Source organism: Bufo gargarizans, chromosome 9 (assembly GCF_014858855.1).
Source record: "Bufo gargarizans isolate SCDJY-AF-19 chromosome 9, ASM1485885v1, whole genome shotgun sequence".
In the NCBI taxonomy this organism is placed as follows: domain Eukaryota; kingdom Metazoa; phylum Chordata; class Amphibia; order Anura; family Bufonidae; genus Bufo; species Bufo gargarizans.
In genome coordinates this window covers 19,470,451-19,486,983 of record NC_058088.1, presented here as the reverse complement: position 1 = coordinate 19,486,983, position 16,533 = coordinate 19,470,451, and the positions used below count along the sequence as shown (strand labels likewise).

General features: G+C 45.2%; 1 protein-coding gene across 2 annotated transcripts in view; it reads right to left on the bottom strand.

Moving 5' to 3' along the window:
- The window catches only part of GPSM3 (G protein signaling modulator 3), a 51,013-nt gene extending 34,533 nt beyond the window's left edge, over positions 1-16,480 (bottom strand). Inside the window, exons 1-2 of one of the 2 annotated variants that reach the window (XM_044306411.1) lie at positions 16,352-16,480; positions 6,688-6,837 (exon numbers count right to left, since the gene is read on the bottom strand). The gene's annotated coding sequence lies outside the window, so the exon portion shown is untranslated. Of the gene's footprint in view, positions 1-2,317; positions 2,549-6,687; positions 6,838-16,351 lie in introns of those variants that run through there. The other variant, XM_044306410.1, reaches the window with a different exon arrangement.
- Between the last annotated feature and the right edge of the window lie 53 nt (positions 16,481-16,533).

Here is a 16,533-nt window from a genome sequence, read left to right as displayed (position 1 = left end):
TAGATATTAGCGCAGGAAACCATTCTCGTCAGTGCTGACGGCTCTGGTGCTACAGACTCACTAATGGGAGGGTTAGGTAGTCTGACATCCACCTCCTTACTAATAAAAGGGCTCTGGGTAAATTACCTTCCCCCCCCCCCCCGTGGTTTACATTTCACTTAAGCTCCGCTTTTTCAGATAGGCTGTCATGTGCAAGCACAAGCCCACCACAAGCTGAACTGGAAGTCAGCGCAGGTAGAGAGGATTACTGTGACAGCAAGGAGAAAAATGATATAAACCACCCGTCAGAAGGAAGGTTATCAGATAACTGCAACAGGTAGACTAAAGGAAACCCACCCCAAAAAGGGGTGCATGGGGGGGGGGGGGTGTTAAAATTACACCAAATTACAATGCCATGCAGGCGATAGGTTCTATTGGGTGACGCTAGAGAGGCTCGTCCCTGTTACCCCCTGTTACCAGATGTTTTCATCCACGCACGGGGAGAAGCATTATCGGCGGTGCGGGGTCCAGGAGTGGTGTAGGGAGCGGGGAGCCGGGTAAGTAGATTCAGTGTGAGGGGCCTGGGCATATGGGGGACATTTTTTAGTCTCGAATAACCCTTTTAACTATTACTAATGTTGTAATGCAAGTCTATGAGAGAGACGAAAATTGTAACATTGTATCTATTTAGGCTGTTTCCTCCACTCCTCCCACTAGAAGGTTCTAGGTCAGCTAGAAAGTGTATATAAGGAGAGCGGTCAGAGACCCTAATCTCCTGCAGTTAGGGATCAGTGCTTAGAGGAAGAGACTCTGCCAGACTGCATGAGTGAGCAGGAGAAGACGCTGAGATGGGGACGCTGAGCCACAGAGCCTGGGTCACCAAGGAGCCACCCGGACTACTGAGCCACACAGCCTGGGTCACCAGCCCTGTAACCAAGGAGCCAGCCTGACTACTGAGCCACAAGGCCCTGGGTCACCAGCCCTGTAACCAAGGAGCCAGCCTGACTACTGAGCCACAAGGCCCTGGGTCACCAGCCCTGTAACCAAGGAGCCAGCCTGACTACTGAGCCACAAGGCCCTGGTCCACCAGCCTTTGGCCAGGGCATCAGCTCGCTCAGGCCTTTCGTCAGCATGAAGCCTTCTTCGGCCCAGGAGAAGACTGGAGAAGCCGGCCCTATGACTTGCCTGTATTGTTTTGCACTTGACCTCTTCCAGTAAAGAAGCACACTGGTTTACCGCAGACCCCGACTTTCTGGACTTTCTGCAATTGGGGCGCACCACACCTTACCATCCTTTCTGGAGAGCAGCAACACGTGGTGACACCTCGGTGGTGTCCAGGGGACCCAGTGTAGCATTATGGCCACCCCAAACCTGGGCACTGCATATACAGCTTAAAAAAAAGTACCCATCGCCTCTCCTGACACGCTGGTTTTAGTGACTAATTGCATTCCCCATGCAATAAAAGAGCATCTATTCTTCTGACTCTATGTTGTCCCGTCCCGTCATTATTCCTGCTGGAAGCATATGAATGAAATGACGTCCAGGTGCTACCATTCCCCACGTCAGAGGGGTGTGTGTCCATAAACAGACTGACGCTGATCGGACCGATTATTGGGACAGAGCAATAAATCTAACAGTGCAAAACATGTCAGACAGCAATCACCCGACGAACGAGCAAACAACCGAGCGATCATGACGGTCCGCCGTGCCGAAAACCATCGTTCTTGCGCGGCAGCTTGTGGCGTATAAACAGCGATCTGCTGCACTGGAACAATGACTCCTTATGGGGACAAGCGATCGCTGAACCATTTGCTTGTCCCCATACAGAACAGGCGACGGCTGCACTAGTCACCCCCGCAGATTATCCACAGCGATCGGGTACGTCTGCTTCGTCCCCAATCAGTCATATAATCGACCCTAACAGTGGGTAGGAACACACCCCAAGCTGATAATACCCGGTTGTCATACATTTCTAGGAGGAATAATAGAGGGACGACACAATTCACAGATCTAAGAACACATTCTATATTATGGCGGATACAGGTAGCTGCTATAACAGCCATGTCAGGAGAGGAGGCAGCTCCATTTTAACCATTAGATTCCCATGGATATATTATGGCTTTACATTCCCAAGTTTCTCCCGTCTACATGGGATGACCTTCTACCTTGGCGTCCATGAATACTACACCCATAGCGACTGACCTGGGGCCGATGCTGTATTTCCTGCCTCTACGTCTGACCCCCGGCTCTGTATCTACAAATCGGAGCGCAGTTTATGGGTGCGGTGACGCGGCGCAGCACAGTATACGGCAGCTCCGTAAATAGGATATTCGCTCACCTTTTTCTGTGCATCGCCCAAGCCAGGAGCCGTCTCCCCCGCGTCTCTGCTTCTTACTGAGCCTTCACTTCCCCTCAACGCCTCTTCTTCCGTTCATTCTCTTCCTCTTTTCTTCCTGTCTTCCTCTCTCTGCTTCTGTTTCTTTCTAAAATCTGTCGGTAACCTTCCCCCGCTTCTTTCCAACCGAGTTGTCAGGTCCACATAAAACCCTGACCCATTACAAGCACCCCCATAATGCACACCCCCCCAATCCCGCTCCCCAGTGTCAGTGGCCCCTGTGAGCCCGCAGTCTCTCTGGCAGCCCGCTCGTCTCGGAGGTTCCTCTGTATCACCAATCAGCCACTTCCTGTGTAGTCTGCACAGCGCCCTATACACAATAGGTGTATGCTTCTGGGTGTCCATTCCCACCGGCTCTTACACGGCTAATGACATACACACAATGGCCTTTGTCATTATTTTTAAAAGCTGAAGCCACTTGTCCACCCACATTTACTGACGGATTTTCAAGATTAAGAACTTTGCTGCTCCTACTTGCTGATTAGGGTCAATTCCATTTCACGTATAGCGGCACTAGTAACAAAACCATTAAAAATGTTAAAAAAAAAAAAAAAAACATCAAAAAGTAAAACTGCTCAGCTGTGCGATTTCATAAAAAGTTGCAAAAAAGGTGAGCTGCAATATAGGAAATGACCAGCAGGTGGCGCTCAAGCACTGTGTGTACTGCTTGTTACCCTTGTATTCACCTATTGGTTGTTATATTATGGGCCTATGGAATGTGTATTTATTAGGGTGGGTTAAAATAAGCCGAAAATTAATAAAAAAAAAAAAAAAAAAAAAATCACAGTAGGTAAAAAAAAGGGATTTTTGTTGGCCAAGGGACCTGGATACATTTATTTAAAAGGGTAATGAAAACTCAAACCATGGCTTGGATCAAGGGTTTTGAGAGTCTGAGACATAACCTAAAACATAGCTCCTCTAATCCTGATAAATGTTTATTTTTATTTTTATGCAAATAAGGTTTTCGGTGCACCATGGGCGGGGACAATCCCGCCGGGGGTGAGGCGCTAGGTGGTGTTATAGTGAAATGATGGCAGGACAATTAAAGCGGCCCCCCCGCCCCAGTGCACCGAAAACCTTATGTGCATAAAAAATAAAAAGAACGTTTCGCAGGATAAGAGGAGCGGATTTTCACAAAAAGGATATGGTTGTTTCGGGGGATGTAACCGACGGGGCGATATATTTACTTTGCAAGTGGCCAAAAATGCATATTACAAATATAACAATTTTAATAAAAAGGCTCTTTATTTCTGCTGGATACACAGAACAAGGTCGGTTCCTTCTGTTCGAGCCTCTGGAATCTAAGTCTCGATCAAACATCACATCTCTAGAGCCATAGAGGAGACCACCCACGACCACCCCCATCAGATTAGATGTCCCCATATGGGAACATTTTCTCCAAGAAAAGAGACTTTCCTGCCAGTCGTGTCCAACAATTACCCATCGGCCGCTCCTAAATGGATGCCGTCTCCGGGTAACGGTGTAGTTTTACAAGCTCAAATGGAAGTGGAGATCTCGGACCTCCAGGAATTCTGTTATTTCATGTCGTTTAGTCTTGTCAAGTTTCACAATCCATGAAATGTCAATTATAGTGATAGCCTTCATTATAGTGGGTCATTATAGCTGAACCGAAGCCTCACCTTCATTGGCGAAAGTCGGACTTCTGCAGGGGCAAATCTGTGCGGTGTTTTGTAATTTAGGCAGGGGCGCACCTAGGCTTTCTTGAAAATTGAAACGGCGCCCTACCCCTCCAGCCCTACTGTTTAAGGCATATTGTAATACAGTTGAATATAGAGAGATATTTACAAGGCCCTGCCACTGCCCCCACTTGTCTCTAGGTCTTGCCACCTGTGCCCCCACTTGTCTCTAGGTCTTGCCACCTGTGCCCCCACTTGTCTCTAGGTCTTGCCGCCTGAGGCAATCGCCTCACCTGGCCTCATTGGCAATGCACCCCTAAAGTTATGCATCATGCCTCGTGTATTGTTATGGTGAACACTGATAGACTAGAGGTTCCCAACCCATACACATGCATGCTTAGGCCGGCTGAGCATGCCCTGAGAGGGAAATAAGCTGGTGCCAGATACCCGGACAGTGGTGTTTCTCTCTTGAGCATCGGGTATGTTAATATTCAACATATCAGACCCATCTTTGCCCCAACATCTGCCATCAGGGGGGATTTATTATTATTAGAATTAAGGCGCCATTTATTCATTTATTTCATGGCGCTAAACATATGAAAAGGATATAAATACTCAATACAAAAACCAAGTACAATAAGCATAAACCAAATGAATTACAGAAGGATAGATGACCCCGCCCCCGAGGGCTCACATTTTAAAAGGAATGAGGGAAGAAGACAGTAGGTGAGGGTAAAGCTGCTCATAAGGCAATATAGTGTTGGTACATGTTGGGCTTGGTCTCATCCAAATCGGCAGCTTTGTGATCTTTTTTCCTAAAGTGTGTGGACAGCTTAGGATAGAGAGTTGTATCATTGTCAGAGCCTCAGAGAGGATAAACTTGTAGAGCTACTAGGGTCCTCAGGGGCATAACTTAAAACTTCAGTGACCATGCCTACCAGGTACCATTTATATTCTTGGTGTCTGGAAGCAGTCTGGAAGGGGACAGCGGCGTGGGAATAACAATACCACAGAGAGGCGAGTTGTTAGTTAAATTTTCTAATTGGGCACAGGTTACATTCCTTGTGATTGTCGGCTCCACGGCTGGACAACCCCTTTAAGGTGCGGCCTACTAGATGGGCAGAGCCTAAGAAGCAGGATAGTCTGTCCGTATTAGCTTCTGAAATGTTCCTTCTATATTATGCTCAGTTGTGTGTGTGTCCCCCATTCCCAGAGAAGCATCTGGCAGACGCTCAAGGTGCCCATACATAGTGATGAGCGGCAGGGGCAATATTCGAATTCGCAATATTTCTCGAATATTTTGTAGAATATTCGTAGAATATTTGCGAATTCGAATATTCGTTCTATTTTACATTCTTTATTTTTTTTTACTCGAAAATCGGCAAGGTAATGATCGCGTAATATGCGAATATTACGCGATCAATACAGGTGTGGGTCAAAAATGAATATATAGCACTATAGAATATAGTGCTATATATTAGTTTTTTAGAATATTCGTAATTTTTTCCATCTGAACATGATTCCTCCCTGCTTCTTGTTTGTGGGCCAATGACGTCATTGGCTGAAAAGCAATTTAAGCAGGGAGGAATGATGACTTCAGATGGGAAAAAAATTACGAATATAAAAAAAAACTGATATATAGCACTATATTCTAAATATTCTCGAAGTTGCAATATTCGAGATAAAAATTAGCATGTTGAATATTCGCGCTCAACACTACCCATACACACGAGACGCAGGTCGGATCAACCCACCAATTCTAGCCAACTGTGTTCCGACTCAATGTCAGGGGAATGAGGGACGGGGATGTAGAAATACATGTCCAAACATTTGTTCCTGCAGGAGATAATTCCCCTCTTCTCATTGAAAACACATGAACGCTCGGCAGAGCCAAGACTGCAAGTATATGGCAGTATTAGGCCTCATGCACACGACCATGGTGTGTTTTGCGGTCCGCAAATCGCGGATCCGCAAAAGACGGAAGCCGCCCGTGTGCGTTCCACAATTTGTGGAACGGAACGGGCGGCCCGCTATAGAAACGCCTAACTCTTGTCCGCAAAACAGACAAGAATAGGACATGTTGTGTTTTTTTTTGCGGGGCTACAGAACGCTGTCCGCATCTTTTGTGGCCCCATTGAAGTGAATGGGTCCACACCCGAGCCGCAAAAAGTGCGTCTCGGATGCGGACAAAAACAACGGTCGTGTGCATGAGGCCTTAGGAGGAGGACTCCATTTATACTCCTCTTCAGTGAGCATACTCAGCTGATTCCAGTATGCATGTTGATGGACAGACCTGTCAGACGAACACATCCTCATCTGTAGGCCGAATGCACACGGTCTGTGGTATCCCGGCCTGGCATGCTGCCGACAGCAGGAGCGCACGGCGTCATTGGTTGCTATGACGCCATGCGCTTCATGCCGCCGCTGCACTACAGTAATGCACTGGTATAGATCATACTGAGTGTATTACTGTAGTGCAGCGGCGGCATGAAGCGCACAGCGTCATAGCAACCAATGACACCGTGCGCTCCTGCTGTCGGCAGCATGCCAGGCCGGGATACCACGGACCGCTCACAGCCGTGTGCATTCGACCTTAGACTACAATTCCACAGCCAAAATGCACAAAATAATCCAGTATAAAACGCCATTAAATCTACACACATTATTCCTACTTACCAATATCACATCTTATTTCTGGATTTCTTTATTTTCGTGGGGTGGCTCACCAGGACAGCGCCTTTTTAGATTGAAATTCCCTGGCCATCCGCTGTGATCACCGGAAGAAGGCCTCACAGATCCAGAAAATAATATATCGCATCTGAGAGCCTGGAAGAAAAAAGCGAAGAATAAGACGGGAGAGCTGGCATGAAATGGGCACGAGAAGCGGCGCTGGATGGAGTGATAGTGGAGAGGATTGTCTCCATTTATCTTTGGATAATTAGATCCTAATTACCCGCCTGCTCCGTTTAATTAGAGCCGCAGAGATGGAGCCCAACCCCTCCCTTCTGCTAATTAATATCCATGCTTTAACGAGCAGGCTAATGAAGTGTGTTTGAGGGGGGGAGCGAAAGGGTTAATGGAGTAGAGCTTCATAATCACTGGCAGATGAGAGGTTAATGGGGCAATATACTGCTGGGTCTGCCTAGCAGGGAAAGGGTTAATGGGCTGGCACGTGTTGTGGGCGAGAGTAGGGTTAATCATGCATCAGAGCTCACTGGCAGGGTAGAGGTTAATGGTGGGGGGCCCCCTTCAGTTTTTATAGGAAACCATTTAAAGGGGCAGCATGATGTGGAAAGTAAGGACCAGATATGGCCACAATAGGGCAGCATTTGGGTTGGCGTTGGTGAGAGGTCTTTGCATATAAGGCGACCCAAAGCCTCACCCTAAAAAACTTAGGCCCCTTTGGGCTCATGCACACGACCGTGCCGTTTTTTGCGGTCCGCAAATTGCAGATCCACAAAAAAAACGGATGCCGTCCGTGTGCCTTCCGCAATTTGCGGAACGGAACAGGAGGCCCATTATAAAAACGGACAAGAATAGGACAGGACTCGTAATTTCACAGGGGGCCTTTTGCGGACCCATTGAAATGAATGGTTCCGTAGACGGACCGTGTGTACGGAATCAAAAAACGTTTGTGTGCATGAGCCCTTTCACACAGGCGATAATTCCGCCCGGGTGCAATGAGTGAGGTAAACGCATTGCATCGGCACTGAATCCTGACCCATTCACTTCAATGGGGCTGTTCAGATGAGCGGGGATTTTCACGCATCACTTGTGCGTTGCGCAGCAAGAAGTCTGGGTACCACAATCAGTTTTTTCTCACGCACGTGCAAAACTCATTGCACTCGCGCGGAAAAAACTGAGCAACGCAACGGCAGTCAAAACTGACTGAAATTGCATACGCACTCGCACGATTTTCCCTGATCGCAGACGCACCACATCCGGACCTAATCCGGACACGCTCGTCTGCAAAGGGCCTTAGGCTTGAGTGAACTATTCAAGTGAATGCAATACCAGGCATGACCTGCAGGCCAGAGTGTCGCTGTTTCTTGAAAAATCACATACTCTTGTCTCGATGAATTAAGACAATGATAACGATTGGATAATTACATCATGTGAACTACCAAAGCACACCATGACATCACATGAATATTCCTGACAGAGGGACCCATTTACCCTATGAGCAGATTTCTTCCTGGAGAACATTTATCATGCAATCAGAGGATGAGAAAATAAAAAGGTAAACCTGTCCAATAAATCTTATGGAGGACTGAAGAGATTTCGATTGGCTGGATGCGATTGTTCTCACACAATGATGGGCATTAAAGGGGTTTGAATGGAGCAGGGGGGCACTTGGTAATATGGGGACCCCCAGTGTTTTGGTCCCGTGACCACTGCAGCCAAGCACTGGCCTCATGTTCTAGAACGGCAGGTCACTGCTACTGACATGCTTATAATGTGCCATTCTAGTACAGGGATTGGCTGCTGCGGTCACGTGTTTTTTTTTTATTCGGCACAGATCCCAAAGATTGGGCTGGTCAGCTACTAGGTGTGACAACCCCTTTAAGGCCTTGTGCATGGAGCATGGTGTCAGGTCTAGTAAGGTCTCTGAAGCTGACAATACTCAATATAAAATACACATTGATCCTTTTGCTTTTTATGGATGATAAGGCACCACCAGATGGGTTTCTCCTCCTCTCCCAATCCAGAGCAGTGCCTATATAGGTGGTGGCCATGTGCACCTTGTGGCGAGTAGTGTAGGTAGAGCAGTAGGGTACAGAGAGTCAGGTCTGGCTGTCGCAGGCTGCACGATACTGACATCATGATGTACCAGCAAACCAGTGTGGTCTGTGAGAAAGAGTGGAGAAGAGTCCGGCCAGAGAGACATGCTAGAGCTCTTGATCCGGAGATCCCACTGGATGATACATTGCCACCCAGTTGCCTTGACCAACTCCATCTGTGGCCCTACTGGGGACTGCTGTGTCTGAGGAGAGCCCTTGACTGAAGAAACATTTCACTTCACTTGACTGCAACCGTCAAGCCTTGTACCTACTGTGATTGTAACCGTCAAGCCTTGTACCTACTGTGATTGTAACCGTCAAGCCTTGTACCTACTGTGATTGTAACCGTCAAGCCTTGTACCTACTGTGATTGTAACCGTCAAGCCTTGTACCTACTGTGATTGTAACCGTCAAGCCTTGTACCTACTGTGATTGTAACCGTCAAGCCTTGTGCCTACCGTGATTGTAACCGTCAAGCCTTGTGCCTACCGTGATTGTAACCGTCAAGCCTTGTGCCTACCGTGATTGTAACCATAAAGCCTTGTACCTATTGTGATTGTAGCCATCAAGCCTTGTGCCTATTGTGATTGCAACCATCAAGCATTGTGCCCCTCTTGAAGTAAATTCTATTCAAGTTCATGGCCAGTAGTCCGCCTCAAGTTGGGTCCCATGATAAAGTCAAGATCCACGCACAACACTCACCTTATGACAAGTATGCATGCGTACCGTGGGATCAGGGGAGATAACCGCCATTCTGCCGAGTGTAACAGTTAAGTGTAGGTGCCATGTTATAGCTTTGTACAACTCAAAGGTTGTACAGAACTATATGATGATCTGATTGAGCCTTAAGGAGGATTGTTTTGTATTGAATAAAATTAAAGAACTTGGAAGTGAAGGGGTTAATGGTGCAGAACTCCAGGTTTGCATGTGAACAGCTTGCTGGAATGGGACAATGAAGTCCTAGTGAAATACGGAGTCTGAATGAAGTCTCAGGAAGGCGATGGGTTAATTAAAGTGATCACCTCCAGACAATGTAATGCTCTGCAGGGCCGGCTGCTATAACATGTGCCTGATCCTGATCTACCCCTTACATTACTCTTTGTTGTTCTAGCCCCCCCCCACCCCAACTGTTCCTCCTATCCCCTTATCCATATTAAATCTGGCTCCCGACCCCTCCTCTTCTCATTACCTCTTTGTATAATATACCCCTCTCTCCTCCCCCACTCCTGTGGAGATTCTCGGTGCAGAGTCTTAATGCACAGTATGGGCGGTAGTCTATAGGTAACTGCTGTGTATCGTACATTATCTCCACACATAATACTATAGATTGATATGCAATATAGGGGCGATCAGCGCGGATCAAACCCTTCGTTTTTGGGAAGTCGGTAACACCCTGCGGTGGAGCAGTCATTGTGTTGGCGTCGCCGAATGTAAGAAATCATCGCAATTTCATGTGATCTCAGATCTCCCATCAAGTTTAATTAAATTCCTAGAATGTGCAATTTTTTTTTATCACAGAACCTTAGAAAAACAATAGCGAGCCGCGAATGAATCAAAGAAACCTGCAAGTCCCAGGAGGAAACCTGGAAGAACTTCGTAAATGATGTACTCCATGAGCACGGCAGCCAGATCATTGTATACTGCTATAGAGTAAAGGGTGTATATTTATATATAATTTATTTTATGCACTTATATAGCGCTACTATATTCCGCAGCACTGTACAGACATTATCAAGCTGTTCCCAGTGGGGGCTCACAATCTAAGTTCCCCATCAGTATGTCTTTGGAGTGTGGGAGGAAACCGCAGAACCTGCAGGAAACCCAGAGAGAACGTACTAAGTCTATGCAGATGTTGTCCTTGGTTGGATTTGAACCCAGGACCCCAGCAGTGCAAGGTACCAGTGTTAACAACTGGGCCACCGTCTGTGCTGCCCCATATAATTGCTGCCAGTAATAAAGGTTACAAGCAGAGCCTCTGTTGTGCTGGAGGACCCAGAATGTTCATGCATCGCACCGAAAATCTGTTGTTTTCATGCAATGCATCATTTGTCCTGTGGGGGCGCTGCAGGGAAATTAAAAACCTGCCACAGATCACAGCAGAGGGACACCCTGTGATCTGCTTATGGTCAGGTGACCCTTCTAACAAAAAGAGAGATTGTCCAACACCGAGGACCCCGCCAAATGCGGTGGAAACGGAGTTGTGGGAATAAGGACATGGAATGCACACGGAGTAACTTCCATTTTTTTTTTACGGCCCCATTAAAATAAATGGTTCCGCATACAGGCTCCCAAAAAAACGGAATGGACACAGACAAAAAATACGTTTATGTGCATAAACCCCTAAAGGGGTATTCCCATCACATACAATGGGGGCATATCGCCACTTCTGGGACCCGCACCTACAAGGACAATGGAGTGGGGAGAGCTGGGGGTGGAGGACCACCACCAAGCGCTGCTTGCATACAAGTGAATGGGAGCGCACGGCGCATGCGAGTCCCCTGCTCACATTCATTTCTATGGGCAGACGGAAATAGCCAAGCTCGGCTACTTTTGGTGGCCCCATTGAAATGAATAGACTGCGGCTGCGCATGCGCAGTGCGCCCTCCATTTATTTCCCCAGAGGTAGGACCCGCACCTATCATACAATGGGGGCAGATCCTAGCTATATGCCCCTATTGTATGTGATGGTAAAACCCCTTTAATTATTTTTGCCTGCGACTGTGTTTCAGTTCTTTCCGTACTTATGCAACCCGTTTTTGATGTGTTTTTTTGATGCGCGTGAAGAAAAAACTGAAGAACAAAGCCTACTTCACACAGGCAAGTCTTCCGTCTGGATGCGATGTGTGTAGTGAGGGTATAGCATCCGGACTGGACCCGGACCCCCTTCCTGGATCCAGACCGTTTTTCACGCATCATCTCTGCCTTTTTCTTCGGTGTCCGTTACTTTTTTTTTTTGCAGAAAAATATGCAGTAAAAACCACAATAATAAGCATAACAAAATACAAATGTATTACATGTGGTTTTTGCTGCGGAGGAGTGAGATCAGCTGGGGAGGACAGCAGCATAAAATGACATGCAGCAGATGTCAGATCCGCACCACGGGTCAATTAAGCTCCATTTTTTGGTGCGCAGCGTGCGGATGAGATTTCTTAAAGTCTCGTCCACTTTGCTGGTATTGTGCAATGCTGGAGATTTGCTGCTTAAAAATCAGCAGCTGATCAGTCTCATGTAGACATAGCTTTAAGCAGGGGCATACATAAAAATCACTGGGCCGCAGAGCACGAATCCAAATTGGGCCCCCATGCCCGTTCATAGCCCCTTACACTACCCGTTCCTCACCAGTATATACAGCAGTGTACATCACGTATAAGTACACTGCTGTATATACTATATCTGTACACACTGCATCTGTTACAACACGTACTGCACATCAGTACACTGCTGTATATACCATATATCTATATACACACCCCATCTATTATACCCCGTATCTCCCATATCAGTACACTGCTGTATATACCATATATCTGTACACACTGCATCTATTATACCTCATGCCTCACATATCAGTACTCTGCTGTATATACTATATATATCTATATCCACACTGCATCTATTATACCTCACATATCAGTACTCTGCTGTATATACTATATATATCTATATCCACACTGCATCTATTATACCTCACATATCAGTACACTGCTGTATATACTATATATCTGTACACACTGCATCTATTATACCTCACATATCATAACACTGTTGTATATACTATATATCTGTACACACTGCATCTATTATAACACATACTGCACATATCAGTACATTGCTGTATATACTATATATCTATATACACACTGCATCCATTATACCTCACATATCAGTACACTGCTGTATATACTATATATCTATACACACTGCATCTATTATACTGTGTAACTTACATATTAGTACACTTCTAAATATACTATATATCTGTACACACTGTATCTATTATACCTCATGCCTCACATATCAGTGTATTGCTGTATATACTATATATCTGTACACACTGCAGCATCTATTATACCTCATACTGCACATATCAGTATATTGCTGGATATACTATATAGTTGTCCACACTGCATCTATTATGCCTCTTACCTCACATATCAGTACATTGCTGTATATACTATATACCTGTACACACTGCATCTATTATACCTCTTACCACACATATCATTACACTGCTATATATATATATATATATATATATATATATATATATATATATATATATATATATATATATATATATATATATATATATATACACACACATACACACACACACACATACACTTTTCAAAGAATGAGGCAGCACTTCCAGATTTCGTGGCAGGGTGAAGACCCGAAAACTTTATTCCCAGCAACGTTTCGGCCTACTCAATGAGGTCTCATTGAGTAGGCCGAAACGTTGCTGGGAATAAAGTTTTGGGGTCTTCACCCTGCCACGAAATCTGGAAGTGCTGCCTCATTCTTTGAAAAGTACATATCTTGGAGGAGAAGCCGACCACTGAGGAATTGCACCCAGTGCACACAGTCTGACTGTGCTGCTGCGGTATTTGCTGTTACATACACACACACACACACACTGCATCTATTATACCTCATATCAGTGCACTTCTGTATATACACTATATATCTGTACACACTGCATCTATTATACCTCATAACTGATGTATCACTACACTGCTGTATATACCTGTACATAGTGCATCTATTATACCTCACATATCAGTGCACTGCTGTATATAATATATATCTGTACACACTGCATCTATTAGAGGGCGGAGCCTTTTGTTCACTGCGGGCACCTTTTCCCCACGGGCCCCATAGCAGCTGCATCGTATGCCTCTATTGGAGGTACGCCACTGGCTTTAAGGTATGTTCGTTGTGTACGTTAAGGAAATGCTGCAGATTTTCTGCAGAAAAGAATCTGCATCAAATGTTGTGCTTTTTGGTGCAAATTTCAATAGCATTTATGCATCATGTGAATGTAACTTTATGGTGTGTTCACACATGGTGGAAACACAACGGACGGGATGCCCGACGTCTGGGGCATCCCTTACCCTTTAAGAGGTTTTTACTATAGATGTCCCTCTGATAGAGCACGTTGTCGTGACACCGTTGCATTTAAGCAAGGAGGACATGGAGTCCCCTTTTAAGTATAGTGGTGTTGGTACCCAGGTGTAGGAGTGACCTACCATCTCCCTGAAGGTGTTGGATGCACATGTCACGGTGCTCCTACATGGATATCCTTGGATCCCAGACGTGGTCATCCGAAGCAGTGTAAAAAGCGGTCATTAACTTGGATGATGAAGAAGCTAGACACACAACCTCTCCCTAAGGAGGGTAAGGCTAGACTGCCTTCACTAACTAAAACTCCTCCCTCTCTAGAAAAGGCTGGAAGGGAACTAGAAGGTTCCTCTCCAGGGAAACTAATTCGGCCAAGATTGCCATCTGGTGGTGAACCAGCCACATTACATAGAAACATACCATTTGCAAGGGAATAAACATACACATTATGCAGGATATGGCAATAAGTGTGCAGGGTGACACAGGATACACCATAAAGATAGTGGGGGCCAGACAAAGGTGGTAATGCCACTCTGGGGTATTACATACTACAGGTTTTCCTCAACAGATGTTCAAGCGGATGTTCAAGCTGCAGTAGCATCAAACTGGACAAGTATAAAACGAAACCAATCCACATGCAACATAAAAAAAATAAAAAATAATCAGCAAAATTGTGTGGAAATAGAAGTGTCACCACTGCAGTCACAATAATATGTCACTGTCCTGCAGCCTGGGAAGAGAAAGGAACGGAAGCCCAGGCTGGAGCGGAGGGGCTAGAAAGTGAGTGGAAGTGCTTTTTTATTATCACAGCCCAGGTAGTTTCATGACAATAACGTAAACAACACCCCTTAATTTCTAGCTTTCTGCAGCCACCAATAGGGGAGGTTAGGCACTTTATATAGTAAACACTAAGTTGTCAATATTCCTCAAGGTGGAGAACAAGTTTCAGATTTTCTGCTAAGTGGAGTGGGTCAAACAGGTGACTGAAAACTGTGTTAAGCAAAATATAACTACTATAATACTGCAACCTATGTACAAGAATATAACTACTATAATACTGCCACCTATGTACAAGAATATAGCTGCTATAATACTGCCTCCTATGTACAAGAATATAGCTGCTATAATACTGCCACCTATGTACAAGAATATAGCTACTATAATACTGCTCCTATGTACAAGAATATAACTACTATAATACTGCCACCTATGTACAAGAATATAACTACTATAATACTGCCACCTATGTACAAGAATATAGCTGCTATAATACTGCCACCTATGTACAAGAATATAGCTACTATAATACTGCTCCTATGTACAAGAATATAACTACTATAATACTGCCACCTATGTACAAGAATATAACTACTATAATACTGCCACCTATGTACAAGAATATAGCTGCTATAATACTGCCACCTATGTACAAGAATATAGCTGCTATAATACTGCCTCCTATGTACAAGAATATAGCTGCTATAATACTGCCACCTATGTACAAGAATATAGCTGCTATAATACTGCCACCTATGTACAAGAATATAGCTGCTATAATACTGCCACCTATGTACAAGACTATAACTACTATAATACTGCCTCCCATCTACAAGAATATAACTACTATAATATTGCTCCTATGTACAAGAATATAACTACTATAATACTGCCTCCTATGTACAAGAATATAACTACTATAATACTGCCTCCTATGTACAAGAATATAACTACTATAATACTTCTCCTATGTACAAGAATATAACTACTATAATACTGCTCCTATATACAAGAATATAACTACTATAATACCGCTCCTATGTATAAGAATATAACTACTATAATACTGCCCCTATGTACAGGAATATAACTACTATAATACTGCCTCCTCTGTACAAGAATATAGCTACTATAATACTGCTCCTATGTACAATAACATAGCTACATACTGCCTCCTTGCTGAGAGGTTGTTTATCTGTAGCTCTCCTGAGTCTTTGGATGTCTGGAGAAAGCCCAGGGCGGGGAAGCTCCCCAAGCAAGGCCCAGGCTTCTAGGCCAAATCTGGGAAACAATACCCAGACAACATAGTCAAGGGATGTAAATCCCAAAGTTTCTATGGATAGAAAGTATGTCAGCAGTACCAGTTCCAGTGTAAGACCAGAAGAAGCAACAAGTAAGTGCCTGGTGAAACCACCTGCCAGTGTGAATGTTGGAGAGTCCAGAAGTAAGAACCATGCAGAGGTGAGACAATCTCCATTACCGGCCTCAGGTGGACAATCCACCTCCACCCCAGGAATGCAGAGGAGGACATCTCTGGAAAAGCAAACCATCCAGGAGAATCTCCAGCAGTGTGTGGTGATAGAATTTGAGCACAGAAGGTGTGTGGGGGGGGGGCATGCAAGCTGTGAAAGAGAGGATCAAAGGCAGTAATGAAGGAAGACCTCAAGGTTCTACCAGTGCAGTCTCTGCTACACATCCGGGATCCAGTCGCCCATCAGGAGATTGTGACCCAAGAGCAGCGACAGCAACCGCAAAACTCCAGGGACTGCAAGGTTCTGCTCCAAAAATGCAGAGTCTTGTGCCAGGAAAGAATGGAGTGAATGTAGCTACAGGAAGCTGTACT